We start from the raw sequence: 7,749 nt of genomic DNA on the forward strand, positions 1-7,749 counted from the left end.
TGGCGGCGGCCGCCGCTCTCCGCGCGCCCCCGCTACGAGTCGTCCCCCAGCTCTCGGCGGCGGCGGCGGCAGCTCCCCATCACGGCGCCCGCCGGCGCCCGCCTCGCCCCAGGCCTGCTCGCTGCCGGGCCCGGCGGGCTCTGCCCTCCCTCCGCACCTCCATTTTGAAAAATCGCGCCGTTAGCCCCCGCCCCGCCCGCCTCACCCCAGGACGAGGCTGCGTCTGACGTAATCACGTCACGCAGACGCGCCCGTGGCGCCCAGGGTAGACGCGATGGGCACCGCGCATGCGCAGGGCGTCGCGCCTTGCAGCCGTTAACGACGCGGGAAGGGAGGAAAAAGAGGGGTGGTGCGCATGCGCGGCCGCGTGCGGCGCGGGGCGCGGGGCYGTGGCGCGGGCGCCCTCGCGGGTTCCCTCAGCGCTGCCGCCGCCGCGCAGCGCCTGTGTCCTACTGCGCGGGGCCCACGGGGACCTGACTCCGCTTGGGCGCTGTCGCCCTCGCTGCTCGCCCTAGTGGAAGCCCTCGGGCCTGGGCGATAGGTCGAGCTGAACTGCGAAGTTGTGCTGCTCGGTGGTTCGTGGATGACTGTGCGCTTTCCCAGTGAAGGTTAAAAAACGATGCCCTCGTGTAGGAATCCTCTTAACGCTCAGCAGAGAAGTTTTACTATTCTTCAGACGCTATAACCAGGCTGTGCTCTGGGTGAACCCTCACAGAGTTCAAGAGCTTCCATGCAGCGTCCTGTCCTACAGCTACATACTAAGCACGAGGTGCAGTTGTCTCTTACCTTCCCTGGTGCCGGCTGGCGCCCAGTTGCAGAGATGCAGCGTGCTTGCCTCGGGTGTAGAGGCCAGAAGGATGCGGAGGCAGCAGGAGGAGGAGGCTCAAGTGTGGCCGGTAGGAAGCAGGCGGGGAGCAGCAGCTGCCCCCCGCGGTGTGTGAGGAGCCCGAGTGCTGCGCGGGRAGCTCGCCCAGGGCTGCCCCACAGGAGCAGCTGAGCACAGGGCACTGTCCCAGGTCACCCTCCCATAGGGACTCGGTCCACAGAAGGCAGAAGTGCAAGCTGCAGCTGTTGATCCTCAGATCCCATTTTTTTCTTGAAGGTAGGTAGCTGTATGTCATCCCCCCCAAATACCTGAAAAAGCTCACACCAGTGAGGTTTTGTAGACTGTCTGGTGAGATGGCGGTATTGCTTCTGCCGACACTGTTGTAGGCTTTTGGGGTGCACACTTGAGGAGCCACCAGGCCTAGGTTCAGTTCACTTTTCTGCTTGGGGAACCCACTGGAGAGTCATCTGATTTGGGGGCTTTAGGGCTAAACTAGCTACTGGAATAGTAGCATAACTTAAGCATGAACATAGTGCAAGAYAGTGACTAACTTCATAGCCTAGCGTGCTATTAGAGCACTGAGCTGAAAGTTGTGATGCTTTGGGTCTCATGCCTGCTTGGATAGCTTGTGTATTGCTTCGTATGAAATACAGAAATTATGGAATGGAAACTTGAATGCAAACATGAATTAGGAGAAAAAGGAAGGGTTTTTTTATATTGAAATACTACTGAAATGTTGTATTTGAAAATGCTTTTTACAGAAGAAGTAGTGCTTCTAGGAATGGAATATGACTTGTGATGCTCATTATCAGGCTGTATAAAATGTATACATGATATTTTGACCTGAATTTGTTAAGGGACATAATATAGCGGGATCATTTCAGTAGATGCACCATTTTTTTTTATTTATGGAGGGTATGTGCATGCTCTGAAAAATAAAGTAGATTGAAACAGAAGGGGGAGCTGTCAACACATCAGGCAAGGAAGAGGCTCTGTACAGAAGCCTAAATCTTCCAACCAGAGAGAGGAGGACTCCTTTTTTGCTCTTAATCAGAGCTGTTGAAGTGCTCTCTTTTTCTCACAATCTGAGAGTGGAAAGATCACGTATAATGATCTTGCACAGTGGAACATTGAGCAATAAGAAGTCTTTTTGAGACAGTTTTTTTCTATTAACGGACCAGGTCAATTAATCTCACACTTAWATTAATCTTGATTCTTTGTCATTAATAAGTTATAAAACTTTTTTTGCAGTTTTAATGATACAGTTTAAGACATTTTGAAGCTGTTTCCTTTAATTGTATGTAACTTTTTTCCTCCAAAGACCTCAACAGTATATATACATGTTTTTTGGGGGCCTTCACTTCATGATACGTAAAGTTGGAATAATAACATGTTTGTTTCTCATAAATATGGTAAAATGTTACTCATTGATCATTACTCATCTTCATTTTTGTAGTCAAAACTAATATTCTTGCTAGGTTATAGTTTTGTTAGAAAGTCATCATGGTTTTGAAAGTAGAACCCAAAGGTTTTTAAATTACCAGTAACAGATGAGAATCGAAAATACAGAAGAGTGGTTGAAGTTTATGGAACCATTTGTTTAGAAGGGGAATGATACAGAGGGGAGAGCAGGCCTAGCATGTATTATTTCATAATTTAAGTTTTGTTGTTTTCCATACTGTGAGGCTTTCCTTCATGTTCTAATTTCTTCTACTTTGGAGTAAAATGACTTTAAGTGGATCGGGGAGTGTTCAATAATACCTTAACTCTTCCTCCAGCACCCTTGTTCTGAGTTGCATTTCTAATCTCTCAATGCTGCTTCCAGTTGCAAGCCATGCTTCTGCAGCTAAGTTCCACCTGAGTTTGTGACATTGTTCAAAGGTATTGCAAACCCTGCTTTGTACTGTTAGTCTCTTTTACTGATGGGAAATGCAGCAAATTTGCAGTAGTGGTTATTGTTGTAGTTATTGTTAGAACATAGTCCAGCTTTTGTTTGAGTTGTCTTCTACGAAAATAAAAAGTGATGAAGAAAAAACATACAGGCAGAACTGAGATGCTAAGGCAGAATAGCAGGTTTGATCCATTTGTGGGTTTAGTTCCTAGTTATATTGTTTTGTTTTCAGAGTTCTGTTTTAAACCATTTTTCTGACGGTGTTTCTGCCTATGTGCTGTCTATTCTGTTGTACTGGAGAGTGAGTTGTTGGTCTGCTGTTTTTATACAAGACTTCAAAGTTATTGCAAGACCTTGCTATGTCCTATTTGGAATATATGATAAAATGAAATCCTTTAGCTATGTAGTGTTGTCTCTGTTTGTGTGCATGTATGTGTAGAGAGAGAGATTCCTAAGTTTTCTGTGTCCTTCTGCTTCTTCATTTTGCTTAAATAATTTCAAAAACTTCTGAAACGTGCAGCTGATTGGATTTTGGGAAAAAAAGAGTGAAGAAAATCAGRAGTGAATCTCATTATAACACCTGTGCTTAGCATGATATTCTTTATGATATAAATCTTTCTTTAACTTGAGACATTGATGCATCGTAGGACAGGAGCCTGCATGATTTGCCTGTTGGTAGACTTTCAAACCTACATCTGAATTATAAGCTCCTCCTTTCTAAGGCTGCCAGTCCACACTAGCTTGGAGTGAGCGATGGCAGGGTTGCGGTTGTCTCACCTATCCTTTCTGATGTGCTGGCAGTGCTGCTTGTTTAGCTGAGTSGCAAGCCATTCAGGAAGCTGAAACAGCTAGAAGTCAGTTCTTTTTCAGCAACATTAGGTTTTGCCCAGCTTCCTGAATTGCTTCATTGTGTGATTGYGTGAGCCGTAGTTGCAGTGCAAGGGAAGGAACAGGACCACAAAATGGAGAGGGAGGGAGGAAGGGTGGGAGAGCAGCAGCTCTGACATGGGTGGCTGATGCTGCCGCAGAATTGCATCTTCGGGTAGAAAGTGATGAGATGAAGTTAATCTGGGGAAAAATTAGTCCTATATTCTTTCTATTCTGTTGTACTGGAGAGTGAGCTGTTATTCTCCTGTTTTTGCATGAGACTTTAAAACTCTTGAGAGACTTTATGTTCTGTTTTATGTAGAATATGTGATAAAATGAAATCCTTTAGCTATGTAGTGTTGTCTCTGTGAGTGTACGTGCATGTATGTGTAGAGAGAGACTCTTAAGTTTTTTGTGTCCTTCTGATCCTTCATTTAGCTTCTGTTTATAATATCAAAGTAGCAGTTAGACCTAGTCAACAGCATTTCATGTCTAACATTAAGCACAACATACCTGTTTTTACAGGCTGGCTGCCTTCAGCTGATGCTAGGTATTGTTGTTTAATCTTCCTTCCATAGTTAAGGTGAATTTAAAATGTGAGGGAGCATCTTTAAGCTCTGTTACCTGGGCAGTTTGTTTACATTCTCATGTGCTTTTCTATTCCTAGCTACTCTATTAAAATTAAAAATCGTCTTTGACCAAGTATTCACACTCAAACAGTACAGTGATCTTGTGCAGGACCCTTGCACTGAATAAATCTGACTGAAGCAGACATGACTATATTTCCAACTTCTGTTTCTCCCTCTGTTCTATAGTGCGGCTGTTCATGTGGCTACRAAGTGAACCAGATCAAGGAATTGTTTTGGGCTTGAAAAGAACTTTGTTGTTGTTGATTAATCTGCCCTCTGAATCACTCCATCTCATGAGCAACTTTATTGGCTGCCTCTGTACCACCGGAGCACTCCTAAAGAGCAATTTTGGCTAGGACAAGTGAGCATCCAGGGTACAAAGAGATGCACTRATTCAGTACTTCACCTTCTTTTGTGTTTGCCAGTGTGTAACTGTAAACTTAAACGGTTCCCTCACTGCCTGCCAACTCTCACTGTTGGAGTAAAATATGGAGGTGGCTTGTAATCGAGCTGCRCTTTCCTGTTCAGAGAAAGAGGCTGCTTTGTAAGCTGCATGGAGTCATCCACTCCTTAAGGGTTGTAAAATGCATCTCTGTTAATTGTGGCTAAGTATATGTGACAATTGGTGAGAATTCTTAAGCGTGGAAAGGAAGGTGTGTAACTGATTCTGGTTTGTGGAACTGGGCAACACTGACAGTCATCACTGGTTTGCAGGTTAATTTTTTGGCTTGGTTTTTAATGTGAACAATCATGAGAAAAGCTGCGTATGTGAATTAATGTGTGAAAAGTATGCCTGATCTGTATTCGTATTGAGGGTAAGCTACATCATTAATCAAAGTACCCTGGGTGACATCATGCAAAAGACAAAACTTGTCGGTGGAGGTAGTGCCTTTTTGTATCAGCTACTGTAGTGGGGAAAGTATATGTGCTTTAGGGCATAGGCACTGGTTTCTCTGAAATTCAGTTGCGTAGTGTGAGCCATATTTCAGGTTGGATGGTAGTCAGAAGACTATAAATAGGAAGTTCCCTGAAAATGATCATATTTCTTCCATAAGATTGAGAAGCAGATGTCATTGTTTACTTCGGCTTTTTTTTTCTTCTTTTTTTTTCTTCTTTCATGTCACCTAGTCCCCATTAAAAGGGGAGCCAGAGAGTCTTTGGATTTTCGGCAACTGGGTAACTCCTCCTCTGGTAATTGTTTAGCCAGTAATATGCTAGTTAAATGTTGCTTACCACCATCTGACTATAAATGCTGAGTTAATTTATGACTACATGGGTCAGGCTCTGCTGTCAGCAGAGGCAGAACTTAAAAGAAGAATTAGCAATGTAAGAAATCCCTTGCTAGCTCTTTTATCAAAGAACAAATATCTAATCTGATTCTCATTGTGAAGGTGTTTAAAGAAATGTCAGCTTGAATTCTTCTCAAAATAATTTTAATACAGTAATAGAAGTTCCTTTAAATAAGTCATGCARGTCATCTTTCAGTTTTATTGCAGGAAAAAAATGTGAAGATCTGTAGGGTTCTTTCATCAGTGAAGAATTTCATTTAGAAATCTGAGTCAAAAGAGGAACTGAATAGAAAGAAGAGTGGTTGAAAGGTCAGGTAAAATACTTATAGATAGAATACAGAAATYGGGAGAAAGAGAGGAAGTCATCCTCCCTTCCTGCCATTCAGTTTCATGCAGGTGTCACTGTAACCTTCATAAGTCAGTGGAGCTCTTCCAGTCCTTCCCTTGAGAGTAAGGGAATACAACAGATTTCAGAGTAGAAAGTGAACAAGACCTGTCATGACTGCAGCTTGCAGCAGTGACAGTGGTTAAGGATTGGCCTGTGTTCAGAACACTGCATGTGTATTGGGGTGCTGATTGTCTCTTACATATAGTATTAGGCATATTAGGCATTGAAAACAATTATTTTAAATTTGATGTATTTTGTCTGCATTTGCTAATTTTATGAGGTCAGGTACTTGACTTTGCTATTGAAGTGCATCATTGAGTATCACAAATCATGCGAGTTGGCAGAGGTGAAATGTCAGTAGGTTACAAAAGTAACCATGTAGGTAGAGTTCAGCTCTTTAATCAGCTTGTTTGTTCAGAACATCTCCTGGTATCTGATTGTTCCTCATTAAAAAGACCAAAATTTACCTTAATTTACATTCTTACTGAGTCAGAAAAGTTGATAAAAACCTGGGTGGTAGAGGCCACTTACTAATTCAATGTGWGTATCGTTAGTAGAGACTGTAATGCTTTTGAGATACATGCATCTTTAGTATCAGTTATTTTGTAGATTTATGGGCAGAGTAGTCTGAATACAGTATTGTAATAGTTCTGTACATGCAGTTTCTAGATGAGGTTCTTTTATGCTATCTTATTGTCATGGAAAAACAAGAAAAAGGCGAAGCATTCTTTGGCCTACTCTGTTTTCCACTGATATACAATCAGGTGTATGCAGTAGTGTCTTACGTCATTACATGCAGTGTGGTCTAAGGTTGCTTTGTTCTGAATTGTGGTGTTCTATGCACTCATCAGTGGTGTTCAGTACTCATTTAAAATAACTAATACTGTGACCATGATGTAGYTGTATTTCTGTTTGTCATTTGAGACTGCATCCATCAATTAGACACTTTCCAATGATGTATCTGCTAGCCAAAATGTGAAGTTGATCAAGTTGAGGCTGATTTTATTTTTATTTCTGACACTAAGACTAGTAAAGATTCTGCTGRATCAGATGAAGAATAAACATTTTACTTTAGCAAGCCATTATTATTTTAATTTTCTTGATTAAAAATAGATCTATGACTTTTTTTTTTGTAGCTCTTAATTCTATCAAACCATTTAAATAGGAAATAATTATTTGTAAAACATGGAAGCAATCAGTGTATTTATAAAATTGTGTTAAAGAACCTTTGGGGTTCATTTGGCAAGAATATRTGATTCCAAAATGAATATGTTATGCACTGACACTAGAACATGCTCAGGSAGGGCTTAAGGCATAAAGTTACAGTTTACAGATGATCTGCCATTGTTCCTGTTCTGCAGCTTTGCTTGTTTCTTGACTACAAGATTCATAATATTAGTAGTTTCTCACATTTAAAATCTATATAGTTTTATTTCCTATTGCTGCTTTTGACAGATGCAGAGAAGGATTCTCAGATATATCTTCTGAGTCTGTTTTTGACAAACATTCTTAGTGCATCTATGGTAAATGATGAATTGTGAGCGTATAATGATCCATCAGTTGTGTCTTTTATTTGACAATTAGGACTGGATTTAYGCTTTTTTCCTTCAATGACATTCAAGTGAGAACCAATCAACATGAAATGTCATTTCTTGCAGATATTGTTTCTTATGTGATGGGCATTGATCTCTGATGTTATTCCAAAGTGAATTTGGCYCTTCATTGTGTAGAGCAAATCACATTCCACTAAATCTTTGTCGCAGTAGGTCATTTTTGTCAGAGAAACCRAAAGGCAGAGGCAGTTGGAGAGTTAGTAAAAGAAGAACAAGGAAAGATATTTTGAAGGCCTCTTTCTTTGG

The sequence above is a fragment of the Rhea americana genome, unplaced genomic scaffold, assembly GCF_003343005.1.
Source record: "Rhea americana isolate MKP2758 unplaced genomic scaffold, rheAme1 scaffold_116, whole genome shotgun sequence".
Classification (NCBI taxonomy): Eukaryota; Metazoa; Chordata; class Aves; order Rheiformes; family Rheidae; genus Rhea; species Rhea americana.